The 15,576-nt window shown below is 48.5% G+C and overlaps 1 long non-coding RNA gene across 12 annotated transcripts in view; it reads right to left on the reverse strand.

The window, feature by feature from the left end:
- Positions 1-6,652: 6,652 nt before the first annotated feature.
- LOC136019784 (uncharacterized) overlaps positions 6,653-15,576 on the reverse strand; it is an 81,932-nt gene continuing 73,008 nt past the window's right edge. For 11 of the 12 annotated variants that reach the window (XR_010615040.1, XR_010615041.1, XR_010615038.1 and 8 more), the window contains 3 exons: positions 11,725-12,411; positions 9,102-9,234; positions 6,653-9,018 (listed from right to left, as the gene is read on the reverse strand). This is a non-coding gene — a long non-coding RNA (uncharacterized LOC136019784). The remainder of the gene's footprint in view (positions 9,019-9,101; positions 9,235-11,724; positions 12,412-15,576) is intronic. The other variant, XR_010615046.1, reaches the window with a different exon arrangement.

The raw sequence follows: 15,576 nt of genomic DNA on the forward strand, positions 1-15,576 counted from the left end.
CCCCTTGAACCGCCTGGGAAGTATTTAAAGAGCTCCAGACAGTGCTGGGCTGCCAAAAATTACTGAGTGCATTTCACTGTAAATGTCTTTCAGCAATGGACTTGCTGAGCTGCTGAGCAGAACGGGAGGGGGCTCTGTGAGGGTGCTGAGGCGCTGGCACAGGGTGCCCAGAGAAGCTGTGGCTGCCCCATCCCTGGCAGTGCTCAAGGCCAGGTTGGACACAGGGGCTTGGAGCAAGCTGCTCCAGTGGAAGGGGTCCCTGTCCGTGGCAGGGGTTGGAGCTGGAGGAGCTTTAAGGTCCCTTCAACCAAACCAGGCTGGGGTTCTGTTTCCGTGATTTAATTTCTGCCTTTGCCCCAGCGTCCTGGACCTCATCTGTAAGCCTGAAATCGTGGAGGCTGGAGCATTGGGTGTTGCTGCACCCATTCCATTTCCCTCTTTATCAGCCATATTAAATGACAATAAGCTACAATAACGGAGGAGCAGTAACAGATAAAAGGCTCCAGTGCATGTACATGCAACAGCCATCACCTTGGCTCTATCTTCAAGGATAAATCCACATTTCCTTCCCTTGTGTTTAGCCACAGATATGAAATGAGGAGCCTGCCTTGGCACAGCCCCTCTCCAGGGCCCCTGAAAGGACCCAGCCACTTACGGACACATATAAAATGTCATTTCTGCTTCCTCTCTGATCGTGCCTGCCTTACTTGCAGTTGTTATTAAGCTACTCTAATTATTTTTAAAAATCCAATAAAGACATCTAATATGTGTAATTTTAACAGAATGCATTGGGAATAGTGTGTGCTTTAGTGATATTACCAGCGCTAAAAGAAATGGTGCTACTCGTAGCTACAAGCTTTTCTTTTCACCATTAGCCTAAAAGAACAGGTCCTGATCTATTTGGAATTATTCATTAGGATCATTTCATCTGAGCTCTTATCTCCTTTGCCATAAAATGCTCTCTTACTGTGAGCGTTGTGAACGACCACAGTGTTTTGCTTATGTTGTGCTCTTGGTGGTGGAGGATGTATAGATATATATTTAGTAGGTAGGTGGGTAGGTAGGTAGGTAGGTAGGTAGGTAGATAGATAGATAGATAGATAGATAGACAGATAGATAGATAGATAGGTAGATAGAGCTGAGGCAACATGCGGTGTGTGGCTGGGATAATCCCATGCGATGGAGCCATGTGAGACAGAAACGTTTTCCTATTGCCACCCCATCTCCCCCGGCCTTCTGCATTACTGAATTAATTCAGCCAAAACCTGGGAGAGCTGAAGAGAGCACAGGCTGAACTAGCATGGCTTCAAGAGAGCTGATAATGACTGCAGAGGATGCAGGCAAGGCTGTGGATAATAATAATAAATAATAATAGTAATAATAATAATAGTAATAATGATGATGATGATGATGGAAGCGTGCTTGCCAGCACTTGATGCAGCCAGGCTGCTGGCTATGGAATTACCCGGTTAGACTGTGATGCACAACCTGAGGCAGTGCCAGTGAAGGTCAATACCCACACACGCAGTAGTAGAAGGATTAAAATATGTCTCTGCTCTAATAACCCCTCACTTAACAGCACTGTCAGCCCAGAGGTGCCCGCCCACCCGTTCAACCCAGCTGCCTGGCCTTGGGCCCATTCCTGAGCTCCAGGAAGCACAGGACGAGGTGTCAGGCTCTGGGTGCTCCTATACCCGCTGAGGGTCCCCAGTGCGGGACATGGGCATGGAGCTGCTTGATGTGCAGAAAGGAGAGGAGCAGCCTCCAGCACCGGCTCACCTCCAACTTGAGATAACAGGGACCAAAATCCACTCCCGTGTCCAGGCACCCATCTGCATCACCCAAGTGCTGGCAGCTCCTGCAGGAGAGATGTGGGATCCTTCTGCTGTTGCTCTGGGCAATTAGAGCTCACGGTGGGGCCCACAACCCCTGCGGGTTTATCAGAGAATTGCCACTGCTGTGCAGACTTGGAGGAGGAAACCAAAGCAAAGCAAACAAACCAAAGCAAAGCAAGCGAACTGAACCAACCAAACCAAGCCCAAACCCAAACCAAAGCAAACAAACCAAACCCAAACCAACCCAACCCAACCCAACCCAAACCAAACCAAACCCAACCCAAACCCAAACCAAACCCAACCCAACCCAAACCCAAACCAAACCCAACCCAAACCCAAACCAAACCCAACCCAACCCAAACCCAAACCAAACCAAACCCAACCCAAACCAAACCCAAACCAACCCAACCCAACCCAAACCAAACCCAAACCAAACCCAAACCAAACCAAACAAAACCCAAACCAAACCAAATCCAAACCAAACTGACCCCAAACCAAACCCAAACCAAACCCAACCCAAACCAACCCAACCCCAACCCAACCACCAGGAAACCCCAAATGAAACAAAACAAAACAACAACAGGAAAAAAAGACAAACCCAGCTCCCTCTCTTCTTTCATGGGAAAATTGTTATTCCAGGGAAACCCGGTCCCTGACTGCAGCAGCAAGAGGATGAAGCCCCCTAAAATGCGGAACCTGGATACCTTCAGCCGCACTTTTCCCCCTGCCCTGATGTCTCCACCTTTTCCTCCAGCTTTGTGTCCTGCTTGAGGCTGTTCTCACCTGGATTACGCCCACACAGCTCCTGCCACGTTTGCCTCTACATTCCAATTCAGCTCTTTAAGCTGTCTACAAACCCAGATATCGATCCAATTATCCACAGCAATCACTCCAGCCTCCACCAGCCTCTTTGTGCCGTTCGCAGCTTTCAGCCAACACCAAAGACTGAAGATTTGTCCCTCATAATTTCACATCTTTTCGATCACTCACATCTCTGTGCCATAGTTAATGCCTCCCTTTCAGGCTGGGGACAGAAAACGTTGTCTGCCTCTTTACCCCTGCTCCTGCCTCACACCATGAGCAGCATCGCAGTGTTAGCACCAATCTCTAACTCACAAAGGTGTTTGTGTTTCCAGCACTAGGGCTGGGAAATAAATTCAGCTCACGCTGCAGAACCAAAACCCGTGCAGTTTAATTGCAGTTGTACGAGATGCTCCCCCAGCAAACAAAACAGGACCAAGAACACTTCCTTCCCCTCTTCCCCAGGGTACCAGGCAATCTGCTGCAGCTGCGTACCTGACACTGCAGACCTGATACGGGGAGGAGGGAGCTCTTCAGCTTTAGACTCTGAGTGATGCGTTCAGCCCCATCTGCAGCACCCTCCCCTCTCCTGCTGATCTCCCTGGACACCCACAGCATCGCAGAGAGGCACAGTGCTTTTAACACCCCCCAAGGCACCTCTTCTGAATGCACTGCTGGCTTCTTACCCTGGCACAACATGGGCAGGCAGGGGCCGGGCCCTGCTGGGTACCACACCACACTTCAGGTTTCTAACTTCAACACACCCGAGCTAATACTTAAGCATAAGAAAAAAGCAAAGCTTTTTTTTTTTCTCGCCTATCGCTATGGTCCCTACACTTCCAGCAGTACTTGTGTGTTTAAAATCAACTAAGTACTGTCATATCAGGACCTGGATGCTGACCCCAGCTTCAATAAATTAAACTGAACTTGCTTCTTTGGGTGGTCTCTTCATCAAATATTACATCCTTTTGTAACATGGACCATAGTGAAATATCATAGAATCACAGAATACCAGGTTAGAAGGGACCTCAGGATCATGTGGTCCATATCAAGCTGCTGTGGCTTGTGGGGCAGGCAGTGACGGTCCTTGCCCTGCACCAGAGCGTAGCAGGTCCCTTGCTCCTCCAGCCAGAGCTCAAACCAGGGGCACTGTAAGGGGCAGGGGTCCACCCCCTGTGCAGTTCCTTCCAATCAGTGATCTATGCCCTGAAAGAGGAAAATGGATATTCCCGTTAGATCTACCTGCTAGGAATACAGATACTTTTTATGAATGCCCTAATACCTTGTTCCAGCTCTTTCTAAAAGGACAGAACAGGAGCGCTCCTTTTCCAGCCATCATTTCTCCAGGCAGACCACGTTTTCATCCTGCAGCTGTATTTCAGCACTGTTATAACTAATCACCTCCTCCAGGTTAAACCTGCAAAGGCATCCCAAATCATGTATTGAAATGGTAGCAAAAAAATTCCCCTAACTCCTTAAAGTTAATGATGATCTTCATTTTCATTTTCCACATATTTCTCTCCTTGTAATAGCCATGTGCTAAATCTTCATGAGATTTTTATAGTTTCACTGAAGGAATATTTGCATAATTATTAGCACATAATCTGCTTTAATGGTCCAACTGATTTTACTGTTACAGGTAAATGTATGTGGTGTCAAATTTAAGCATGTAAAGTTCTCGACAGTTCCTGGGCAGATGCTCTGCCTGCTGGGAAGAAGCGTGCCCGTAGCTGTGCTCGCTGCAGAGCGAAGAACCTCACCATGCCCAGGCTGGACCCAGTGCCATGGGGTGCAGGGCTCAGGGCTCACCCTGCCCCGAAGGAGCAGCAGAAAGGACCCCATTGACTTTTGCTGGCTGTTACTGCGGAATGAAATCCACAGCAGAGCCCCACATCCCCTGGTACCACTGCACAGAGCAGGACCTGGGCAGCTCCAGGAGGGGATGTGGGACACCAGGACCCCCAAAATCCACTCATGTGCCCATGGGACCGGCACATCTACCACAGACACACACCTCAACCCCATTGCTACCAGGAGTTGCAGCTACCGCGTGCCAGTGGGTCCTGCGCCCTGCCCTCACAGTCCCCTTGGATCCCTGCACAGTGCTTGGCTTTGGGGATTTAGGAGCAGGAGCCAATGGAAAACCGCAGGCGCAGTGCTGCGGGTGGGTTTTGAGGCAGTGGAGCAGGGTCTGGCCTCCTGCTCGCCCATTTTGGAATCTTCCTCCATGGGGATGACGTGGAAACATATAAAAAGGATCTGCTAAAATAAGAGGAGGGAGGTGTGGGGATGGTGTGATGACAGCAGCTATATAGAGAGGCAGCACAGAATTTCTGAGGGAAAGCATCAAGCTCCTGCTATTTTCCAACCGGATCATACCCCTCTATGAAATGTCATCTCTGGAATTTTTTATAGACTGTTCTAATAGATACTGATAAATGTTTTTCACCTTAGGGCTTGTCAGGAACAGACGTGATTGATGCTATCTTCAGAAGCAGATGGAAACGGTCGGTGTGGTATCTGCCAGCACGATGGATCACAACAATGGTCCAAAGCTGATCTGTGTGAAACGTTTCAAAACCAGCATTTCCAACTCCTGCAGGAGCAGCTGAGGCTGAACTCGCTCCTCTCCAGGAAAGAGCCTTTTGACTTTTAAAATCTGGGAAATAAATAAGAAAAGCAAAGAATCCCCCAGAACGTGGGCAGGAGCGTGGAGCTAGCACAGCCTTGGGGCAGCCTTGGGGCAAACTGGAGGCGTTGTCATGCAATTATTTAACTACTTAATAAAAGTACTACATGTGTTAACTGAGAATGCCTCTTTGCCCCCAGGTCCAAGCTCAAGCCCAAAATTAAGCTCTTAATGCCTTATCAACAGCAGAGATTTGAGTGGAAAATCTGCTCTTTAATTGATATATTAAATTAACTTTCCTTACCTATTTTCAGATGGAAGCTCAATGTTTTCCCACAGCTCTGGACAAGCAGAAGACCTTGCAGTGGGATTAGCTGCACGTCCTGTTTCCGTTTTCACTGACATCCAGCGGAAGGGGAAACGTGGCCACTTCTACCTGGATGAAGCCATTCTAATAATGAGCATCCTTGTGCCTGTCACATTACTTGTGTGCCCCGGGGAGCTCAGCTTCCCAAAGCACTGCACAGTATTCCCAATGTCTTGCTCCCTGGGAGCTGACTAACACCATTCACTGTGATCCTTTCAGCCATACGCAGGCAACAAGAGCACAATTTGTGGTTTATGTTTTCACCAGGACCTGCCAGACTGACAGCGTTGACTGTTGCTGCCATTGCCCACGCTGGGCACGCTGCGGTGTTCAGGTTTTGCAGCAGCTCTGATGGTACCTGCGCTCCACACCAGCAGCTGCAGAGCCGTGCAGAGCAACGCTGGAATCCCACTGATTGGTCCTGGCAGCCTTGCACATGGCGACAGCTCCTGTAGCTCCGTGATCTCTCACTTGGAGCTCAAGATGCAAGGGTGCTGCCCGCCCCGGGCTCACATTCTACACACAACGCGCTTACAATTCACATCCCCCAGATAAAGAGATAAAGGTCAGACACGCATCTGATGCTTCATTTTCCCTCATCTGCAGGGGGGCAATAAAGTGCCTCATCGAACATTCTGGGCATGGAGCAGTGCTCGGTGCACCCAAGTGGGGCAGGAATGTTCTGCTCCAGTGTTCCCTCTGCTCCCATCCCACCCAGCAGGGACTGAGGCACCTTCCCGGGGGCTTCAAGGAACATTCGAGGCATGGAAGAGAAAAACAGCCCCTGCAAGAGGGAGCCTTGACCTGCTCGGCTGCCTCGGCTGCCTCCAAGGGCTCTGTCTCCCCATGGGACAACCAGACCTGACAGTGAAGGGGATGGTGCAGCAGTGGGGGCTGCCGTTTGGTTCATGGAAACCAGCACCATCCGGATGTGGAAAATCTGGCCTTTTTGTCTCTGACAGACAAATGATCCACGTCCTCCTTTGGAAAGGATGCAGCTGTAAGAAATTAGGAAATAACTTCCGGATAAATAAATTTATTGGTGCAGTTTGGTTTTACATGGTGAAAATGACGTGTTTATAGTTTACAGTATTTATAGTTTTCCTTCGCAGTGGTGGAGCAGGAACCAGTTAAACAATGCATGGGTCTTCATTAGCAGTGTCTCACACGCAGGTTTGTTTTCTGTCTCGTCCCTTCATTAAGTTGGCCCTTGTGACAAATTGGCCCAGATCATTAATTAATAATTACCTCTTCTGTGTAAAAATCAGATGCCTCAACTTAGCACTACTGGTTATGAATTCAGGATTATGCATGAACCTGTACGTGTTTCTCTGCTCCATATTTAAGTCATCCCACTATTCATCCAAAACCTCATCAGAACAGATAATAAACCACTTCATGAACAGATGTGCCACTTATTCATCTAGTTCTATAATGATAATGAAGAAAATTTAATCTGGAGTGTCTATGGAAGATGATCTGAAAGACAGATTGGTATGAATAATAAAGACACTACACAAACCATTTAAGAACTGACATAAGAGGCGATCATTAACTACTCAACAATGCTGCCTTTGATGTAGCCCAACAGTGTATAAAAACAAGCACCTCTTGGGTGTTGGACTCCACAAGGAGCTACTGTTTTGCAGATGTAAATGCTCGAAATTGCTTTTACTTTAAAGAAGTACAAAAGATAATTCCCGTTACAGCTGTAAGCAACATCTGACATTGCAGAACACTGAAAACACACTGAAGAGAGGCTGGAGGCTTCAGGCGCACTCAAGGTGAGTGGGATAACGCGCAGAGCTGAATGTCTATTCAGAATATAAGAAAATGCAGAACAAGGGGAAATTTATGAGGCCAACTTGCTCCGAAGAGCCATTTACCTCTCATTAGCTAGATATATATTTATCTGTTTCCTCATATATGCTACTATTGATTCCTGTCAATAGCAAAAAAACACCCACAGAATGCAGTAGAGGCAGGAGACACTTATTGTAGTTGAATATTTGCAAAGCTTTAATGGAGCTGCATAGCTCCATGATTCTTGATGACGGTCGAAAAGATCGTATAAAATCCCCAAAGTGTCTTTGGAGAAGCAAAGCCATGGCAGTCAGCGCTGGTGGGATGTCCTGGATTGACACCGCCATCTATTTATTCCCAAAGCAAGAAAAGCACAAACGGCGCAGCGTAAGCCTCCAAGTGCCACACCAAAAAACCCCAGAGGCGGCTTGGAGATGGGGCAGGGAAGAGGAGATCATCGGGATGTCCACGAAGTGCCCCTTACCCAGACGTTTACCCTGGCCACACATTAAACACGCATGGTTCATCATGAGCACATCAAGAGTGGGACGAAAACCACCCTTTGCTTCTGTGGCGGACAAATGAGGAGACCTCATTTCATATTGGGGTGACATGGTTTAGTGTGGTGTCCCTGCCCATGGCAGGGGGGTGGAACTTGATGATCTTAAGGTCCTTTCCAACCCTAACTATGCTCTGATTCTATGATATATTCATCTCTGGACAAGCCGCTGCTTTGACATTCTTGTGTGATGTGCACGACATTGTCCTTGCCCGAGGGCGCCTGTCTCTGTGTGTTCCCTTGAGTGGTGCCCCCACATGGCCTCAACTGACAGAGCTGAAGTTATTCCCTCTAGAACGTGACCCTGAGGGGAAACAGCCCCATAACAGTAAATCTTTTTCTTAACAGTTTGTCAACAAAGCAGCACCGCTTTTAGCACCAGAAATATTGCCAGCCTCTTCCAGCATCTGTCACAACAGCAGCAGCCGACACTGCCACAAATTCTGGGTTAAGGAGACGGGAATGAAATGGGTTTGTGAGGGCAGTCGGGCTTCTCCTTTATGCAAAGTCCTTGAGTCTGAACCAACAGCAGCACTCGAGGGTAGCGATCCAGCCCGTACATGTGGGTCTCGCTTTGCCATGGGACCAGGCTCCATGGCTGCAGTAACCGGGGGCTACTAAGGCAGATTTTTTTCACTTTGTTGCTTCCTTACCAGATTTGGGGTCAAATCCTGGTGTGTGAGCTTTCCTTCAGTTTTCCTATTGATTCGGATGAAACTACGGCTCGCTTTAATTAGCTCAGCTGCCACATTTTAGGCTCGGGGTGTAGCACTTGCTCTAGCTGCTTACCACAACAGAGGACAGACAGTACCTGTGCAGGCTCAGACTCAGCGTGTAGGAGCACAAACAAACCAACAGAGTTTAGCCATCAGCATCTGCTGTGGCAGCACCCAAAGGTATCAGCTGGTCCAGAGTCCCATTTGCTTGATGCCATCTGTACCTGCGCCTGTCTCTTGGCCAGGAAAAGCCACTGAGGTTCCAGCTCTGCCTCCTTCAGTCCCACGCTGGTTGAGGTACAGGTCACCTTTCAACAACAGTGGTCCGAGAGCACAGTGAGGGCTTGAGAGGCTTTAAACCCAAAAGAGAGACAAGTAGGAAAGGCATTACCTGGGACCACTTGATGCTTCTCGTCCTTGACCCAGGTGAAGTGCACTGCCCCCAGCCAGGAGCACCTAACTCATACTATGAGATGCGAGGAGCCACCAGCGTTTCTCAGTTTCCTTGGTGATCCCTGTCAGATCTGAAACACAAAACCAAAATGCAAATAGAAGTGTGTCAGAATTAGTTCTATACATTCACATGAATTATGCACCTTTCTAACAGGTAGCTTTCCACGGAGTAGATTTCCATACTTTTTGCTAAGTCACTGCTTCTCAAGGACTCGAATGAACTGGTCAAAAGACAAGTATTTAATCTGGTAGTGATAGAGCAGACATTTTAATAGGGAGATTGGTTTATTCTTAGGATACATTCCATACAGTATATACATCTTCCCAAGGCTGAGCAGCCTAAAGCAATTTGTCTACGAGAATGACCCTGAGACTAGTTAAAGTTCATAAGGTGCGACATGAGTCACGATCAGAAAATGACAGAACTACTCCTCTCAATGGCACAAGGTGAAGATTCAACAGCAAATTGGTATGAAATATTATGACCCAACCTAAATCAGGGATGAGTAGGTGAGGAATTACAGTTGTTGCTCATTTGGGAAGCGAATGTGAGACTACGTATTTTGAGTGCTTGAGAGGAAATCTGGTATCTTTGGTAACATAAGGATATAAAGGAAGAACATCCAAACGGTTTCCATTTATTACTGTAGTCATGGCACTTGAAAAGGCAATGAATAATCCCAGAAAGCATCTTAGGGACTTCACTTTCAAAGTGCTGGTGGCTCAAGAGCAAAGGGTCCGGTGGTCCAGCAGCCACCCCAGACACAACAGAGCAGAGTGGGGAGCCGTGGGGATCCAGGCTCTGCTCCTGCGGAGTGCAGGGTGCGGGCAGGCTCCACAGAACCACCCTGTGAAGAGCCGGCAGAGCAGGCACAGAGCAAGCGAATGCAGCCGCTGATCAAGTCTGCGCTCTGATGGATTACTCACAATCTTAAATATTATAGGAGAAAGTATTTCATCCAGACAGGAAACTTTAAGCAGGACACAACAGACATTTTTCTTACAATATTAACAATTTACCATCTGAACTTTATCTTCTCTGTGGATAATAACCACTAGACACTGGGTAAAGGAACAATTGATTTAAGATCTCAATCAAAGGAAAGCATTCCTCTTATCTGTATAGCCAAGCAACGAAGTAACAGTCATCTGGGGTTATTGTACATTTGTCAGGCCATTAAAAGCATAGGCTCAAGATCTATATACGGGATGTAAGACATTTGTGGAAATGACTCTTACAAAAATCTTTACTGGTTAAGAGCCTGCAATCTCTGCCTGTCCTTTGCTCTCCACAAAAAGGCAGGGGAAAACCAGCGTACTTCCTGTAACGCTGGGATAGAGCCCAGCACAAACGCTCTTCCCTCCTTCCACGTGCTTTCCTTGATGATTTAGTTGCCACTCGGACAAGGAGCGGTGTGGCACACGAGAGACTCTTGCCTCCATCCCTCCGCAGGCACTCGGGGTGACCTCACCCACTTTGTGCAAATGCAGGGAGCTTCTGTGTGCTTGGGCATGGGGCTCAGCCGCTGGGTAGCTATTTGAGCTGTGTTATTTTGTGTTTTCTGAACGTCTCGGTGACCTGTTCCTGACAAAGCACAGGAGCCCAGTGTGCGGCGCTTGTGAACAAAACTGGGGGAGTATTTGACATGGATCTTTCCAATCCCACTCATCCGCTGAAGGTGGAGGAGGAAATGATCACGATGCTACAACTGCGAAAAGCACGTTGGGCTTGTATTGCATGTGCAGCACTGAGTGTGAATGCAGCTTGAAATGCACAAGCTGGTGATGAATGGCTGGTTTCAGACAAGACCAATTTGATAAGGATTTTTCCCCATTTTCTGTCATGTCTTTGTACGATATGTACTGATGTGAAGCAGAGATATCAAATCCAAACTATTCTGAGTTTTTAATCACAATATATTCATTGACAAAATGACATATCCAAATCCTTTTTTCTTCCTAAACTTTTTATAGCAATTATTTTAAGGCACAACTTGCGATCTGTGCACCCTCAATTACTCTCACCTAGGATTTCCAAAGCAAGACTCTTGTTAATCCAAGGTTTGCTGTACTGCTAATGGATGATGCACTCTCGTCATTCAAATCTGAATTATTACTGATGTAGGGCAGCAGTTATAAGAGCAAACATTGATCCCAGGTGTTTTAGTATGGCAGTACATAAGCCATATGAAATACAGTAATTCCTGCTAAAACAGGACCTATGTTCTTCAAATCTATCCTGAATGGAAACCCAGCTGTGCTGAGGCAAATGTATTGGGGCACCAATAACTTCAGTGCACGTTAAGGAACTCTCTAAATAACATAAGAATGAAATAAAACCAGAAGTAACCATTAAAAGATCACGAGGTACTTCAGTCTGCACAGAGCTTACCAGCCAGATACCCTGTGTGTGCTGGACTGCAGAGCCAAAGCTGCAGGGCTGAAGTGGACAAAACCGTGCCCAGAGCCTTCATTACACTGGGCTTAACTTCAACCAACTTTGTGCTGCCACAGAACAGTCCTAAAGGAGGGTGCCCACCTCACACACACACAGCTCTTACCTCCCCACAGGCACATGGAGGCTTCTGCTGCCCCATTGCCCCCAGATCCTGATGTCTCCTCATTGAAGAAGGGCACAACCACCCTGAAGCCCTCTCCTGCTCTGGCAGGCTCCACACCAGTGGACATGGAAGCACTGCCAAGGTCGTCCTCTTCTTCCCCAGATGCAGGTCAATGAGGAATGATGGCAGTGGGCAGACATGCCATCAACACCAACCCACCGCATGGGCCTCAGCATGCAATGCACTGGTCCAAACTGCACCCAGCTTTCGGCAGGTCTCCCATATGGCACGGAGCGAGGTGCTGAGGAATCTGGTGCAAGTCCTGTTTATTTTTAACATGGCTGTTCTGCAGAGATAATTGTGTCAAGCCGAAAGCACCACGGACTGGTTACACTTCTGCTCCAGTTACCATGGTTGCTAATACTTAAAAAAATGCCTGAGAAAGGAAGAGAATTGCTCTCCCCATGCTGGGAAATGTCTCCCTGGCTCATCCCTGCCCACATAGTGCAGCGATGCTGCTGGTCTCAGCTTCAGATGTGAAAGCTGGTGGAGATCTGCCTTGCCGGGGCTGGCAGATGGAGCTCGGTTTCTCGTGGGTTATCACCACGCTGGCAGAACAAATCCGCTCACCTCTCCTTTGGTTTTATGTAGGGAGAAATCTTTCTTGCTGTTGCTGCCAGTAAGCATCTGTGGGAGAAAAGACAAGCACAATTACATCCCAAAGACTGTTCTGGAGTATTTGATGTAAGCCAGTAACGGTGTGCAGTGCCAGGTGGACAAGAATACACTAAAGCCTGTAAGAGTAAACTGAGTGCAGACAAACCCCTGTTCCCGTAAGCACAGTGCTCCCCTGTGATAAGCAAACAACTCGCCAAGGTTTTTAAAATGAAGTGGACAGAGAACAGATATTTCTAAATGCGATGGATTTGAGGATGTAAAGAGAGTTATTTAATGGCAAAAGCCTTTGCCTCAGTCCCATTGCTAAGCAGGGGGAGGCTGGCAGCAGCGTCTCCCTTCCCAGCAGCAGGGTCACGGCAGGACACACCATGGCCTGCCCCATGCTGTGCCAGGGCCCCCATCATCGTCAGCCTGAGTCTCACTCCCAGCGCTGCGGTCTGTGCATGGACAGACCGGGCCCACCTCCCTTGCAGGGGGCATCACCAGCAGCACATGGGACCCCCCCCCGCTGCAGACCCCTGCAGTATTGCCCAGAGCTCAGAGCATCGAAATGTAAGGAATCAAAACGGGTTTGAAGAGACTCCTGAGTCGAGGTCTGCTGCAGACCCTGCAGCGGGGTGCTCTCCCGCTGGCTCTCTGCCTCCCTGCAGCCGTGTGATGCCTCCCCGAGTGCAAAGAACTAAAATGTCACACACAAAAAGTACCTGAGCTCTGTGGAGTTTAAATTCACACTGAATTATGCATTATCAATCAGGCAAAACAATTAGCTGAATCATTACAGCTCTAAAATGGTTTCAGAATCAAAGGGACCTTGCTTCAATTTACCTTCATTTAGGAGACTCAAAATAGATTTCAGTGCCAGTTTAGCTTAATTTGCACCCCTTGCATTCACTTCCCTGAGCACGTTCCAAGAAAGAGTTTCCTTTTGCCCATACGATGCCTTTCCTGGGATGTATACCTGGTGAGATCTCACCACCAGCACCAGTTTCTACTGGTGTGAGGAAGTCTTTAAGCACAAGTCTGCTATGGGAAGCCTTATTCTTCCTGAGCTGAGGGACTTGGGGCTCTGGTCAGTGCAGTAACGATGCCCTGAGGAGCAGAGGAGGACCTGGGGCCTCATCCTGCAGCCGGCTCCTGGCGTGTTTACTGTCACCACGAAGTGACAGGAATGGAACAAGGGCCAGAAACTGAGCGAGCCAACAAAACAAATCAGCATTACTTGCCCACCCAACCGGCTGGTGAAACGCTCCGTGTTCCTGCGCTGGAACTGCTCCTTTCATTGCTGACATGTCAAAGGAGGTTATCAACCACATCCGTTTGTACTGCAATGGAGTTTTCCTGTTTTCATAATGTTTTGAGCAGCTTTTCCCAGGCCCCTGGCATGCCATTCCCTGCAGGAATTCCTAGACCCAATTGTTTAAATGCTCAAGCAACCATTTGGAAAGCACTGCTCTGCCAGCACTGTTATTTTAACTCCATTTTCTGGCCCATGGCTGACCAGAAGGCATCATTGCACGCGGTGAGCTGCAGGCACACCTGTGTTTAGGCACTTCAGTCCTACTGCCACAAAATAATTGATTGGAAAAGGTCTCAGCACATATCCAAGACACTGTCACACATCCGCGCCCCTGAAATGGATGCTTCTCAATGCTCCCGTCCATCTGTCCCCAGGCTTCCCATTCCTGTTCTATTCTGTTTTACTGACGCTGCAATGAGAAAACAACATTCCCCCCCATGGTGTGAGCGGGTGCTGCGGGATGGCAGCTCCCCTCTGAGCAGACCCTCCAGTCCTGCAGCACAGCGTGCGAGACACTGCAGGGCTGCCTCGGAAGTATTTTGTCCCCGCGCTCTCGAGAGATCAGCTGAGACTTCACAGTGGCTCCTTTCGGTTTCCTTTTCTGAGTCTGCCAGTGGAAAAAACGCAATTAAAATACTTGGATCATTGGCATTTCAGTGAAAGGGAGCCAGGGAATTCAGGCTCACCTGGCTCTGCTGTTTCCTACTAAATGAGTGTTTGGTTTATTGCCACCTATTCATAAAGCTATCCATCATTCCTCACAAAGTTTGGTGGGAATTCATGTGAAAAGCCATTTCAATATTCACCTTTCATTACTCTCCTGTCTTTATGCCCGTTCGGCCCCAGCTGCAGAAATAATACTGAGTGATGCCAGCATCAATGACCAAGCAACGCTGTGGGATGAGGTGGCCGTGGCCACGGGACATGTGCCAACAGGACACGTGCCAGCGGCTCCGGCAGAAGGCGAGGACACGAGGCAATGTCTCGTGTGTACACATAATCTGCTCTGTCTCAATTACACAGCTCACAGGCAGCTAACAGCCCAGGAATACATGCTGGAAAGAACTGGTGCCTGCTTACAGGCTGCTACAGCAGCAGAATGTCAGATGGAGCCGGGAGCTGCGGCTGTGCCAGGCGGAGGGGTCTTGTCCTGGCTGGATTTGCTCACAAACACTCCCACTGGTGTCACTCATGGAAACCCTAAGAATGGTAGAAGCACACGGGGGCAATGGCGTTTCCTCCCTCCTGGCACCAGCAGTGTCGATTCCCACATGCACTGTGGCATAATGCGAGCCCCCGGCCGATGCACACAGACCTGCTGCTCTGGTTATTAATTTCCAGCCTGTTTGAGCAGAGGCCCCTTTTCTGAGAGGCTCCCTGGCCAAAAGAGTGGGGAACAGGGACACTGACATCTCTTTGAGATATAAAAAGCAAGTTATGAATAATGCGAAATTCCGCTGGCAATGTGCATAATGTGCGCAAGAAGCACGGGAGAAGGGAGGGCACTGGAGAGCCAGGTCACAGCAAGTGCTCCGCACGCAGCATCTCTCATGAGCTGATCACGTAGGATTTTAGTGAGGGCTTATAAATATTAATACGGCACCTGCTTCAATTGCCTGCAGCTCGCAGGGGCTGTCACGCCGGTGAGTGGGGTGGCACAGAACGGGACCGCTCCTGACAAGTCTCCAGTGTTTACCTTCATGCTCTTTTGTAGTGTTGCATGGGCTTCTCCTTTAATTGGCACTCCGGGGTAAAGGCAGAGGTAACCTCATTACGGGCTGGAGAAGGTAAAGCTTCATAATCTATGTGCATCACATCCTCCTGAAGAGGAGAAGGGTACCTGAGCTGAAGAGGGGATCTCAGGAAGGGGTGCAGGT

This window comes from Lathamus discolor, chromosome 10, assembly GCF_037157495.1.
Source record: "Lathamus discolor isolate bLatDis1 chromosome 10, bLatDis1.hap1, whole genome shotgun sequence".
NCBI classification, from domain to species: Eukaryota; Metazoa; Chordata; class Aves; order Psittaciformes; family Psittacidae; genus Lathamus; species Lathamus discolor.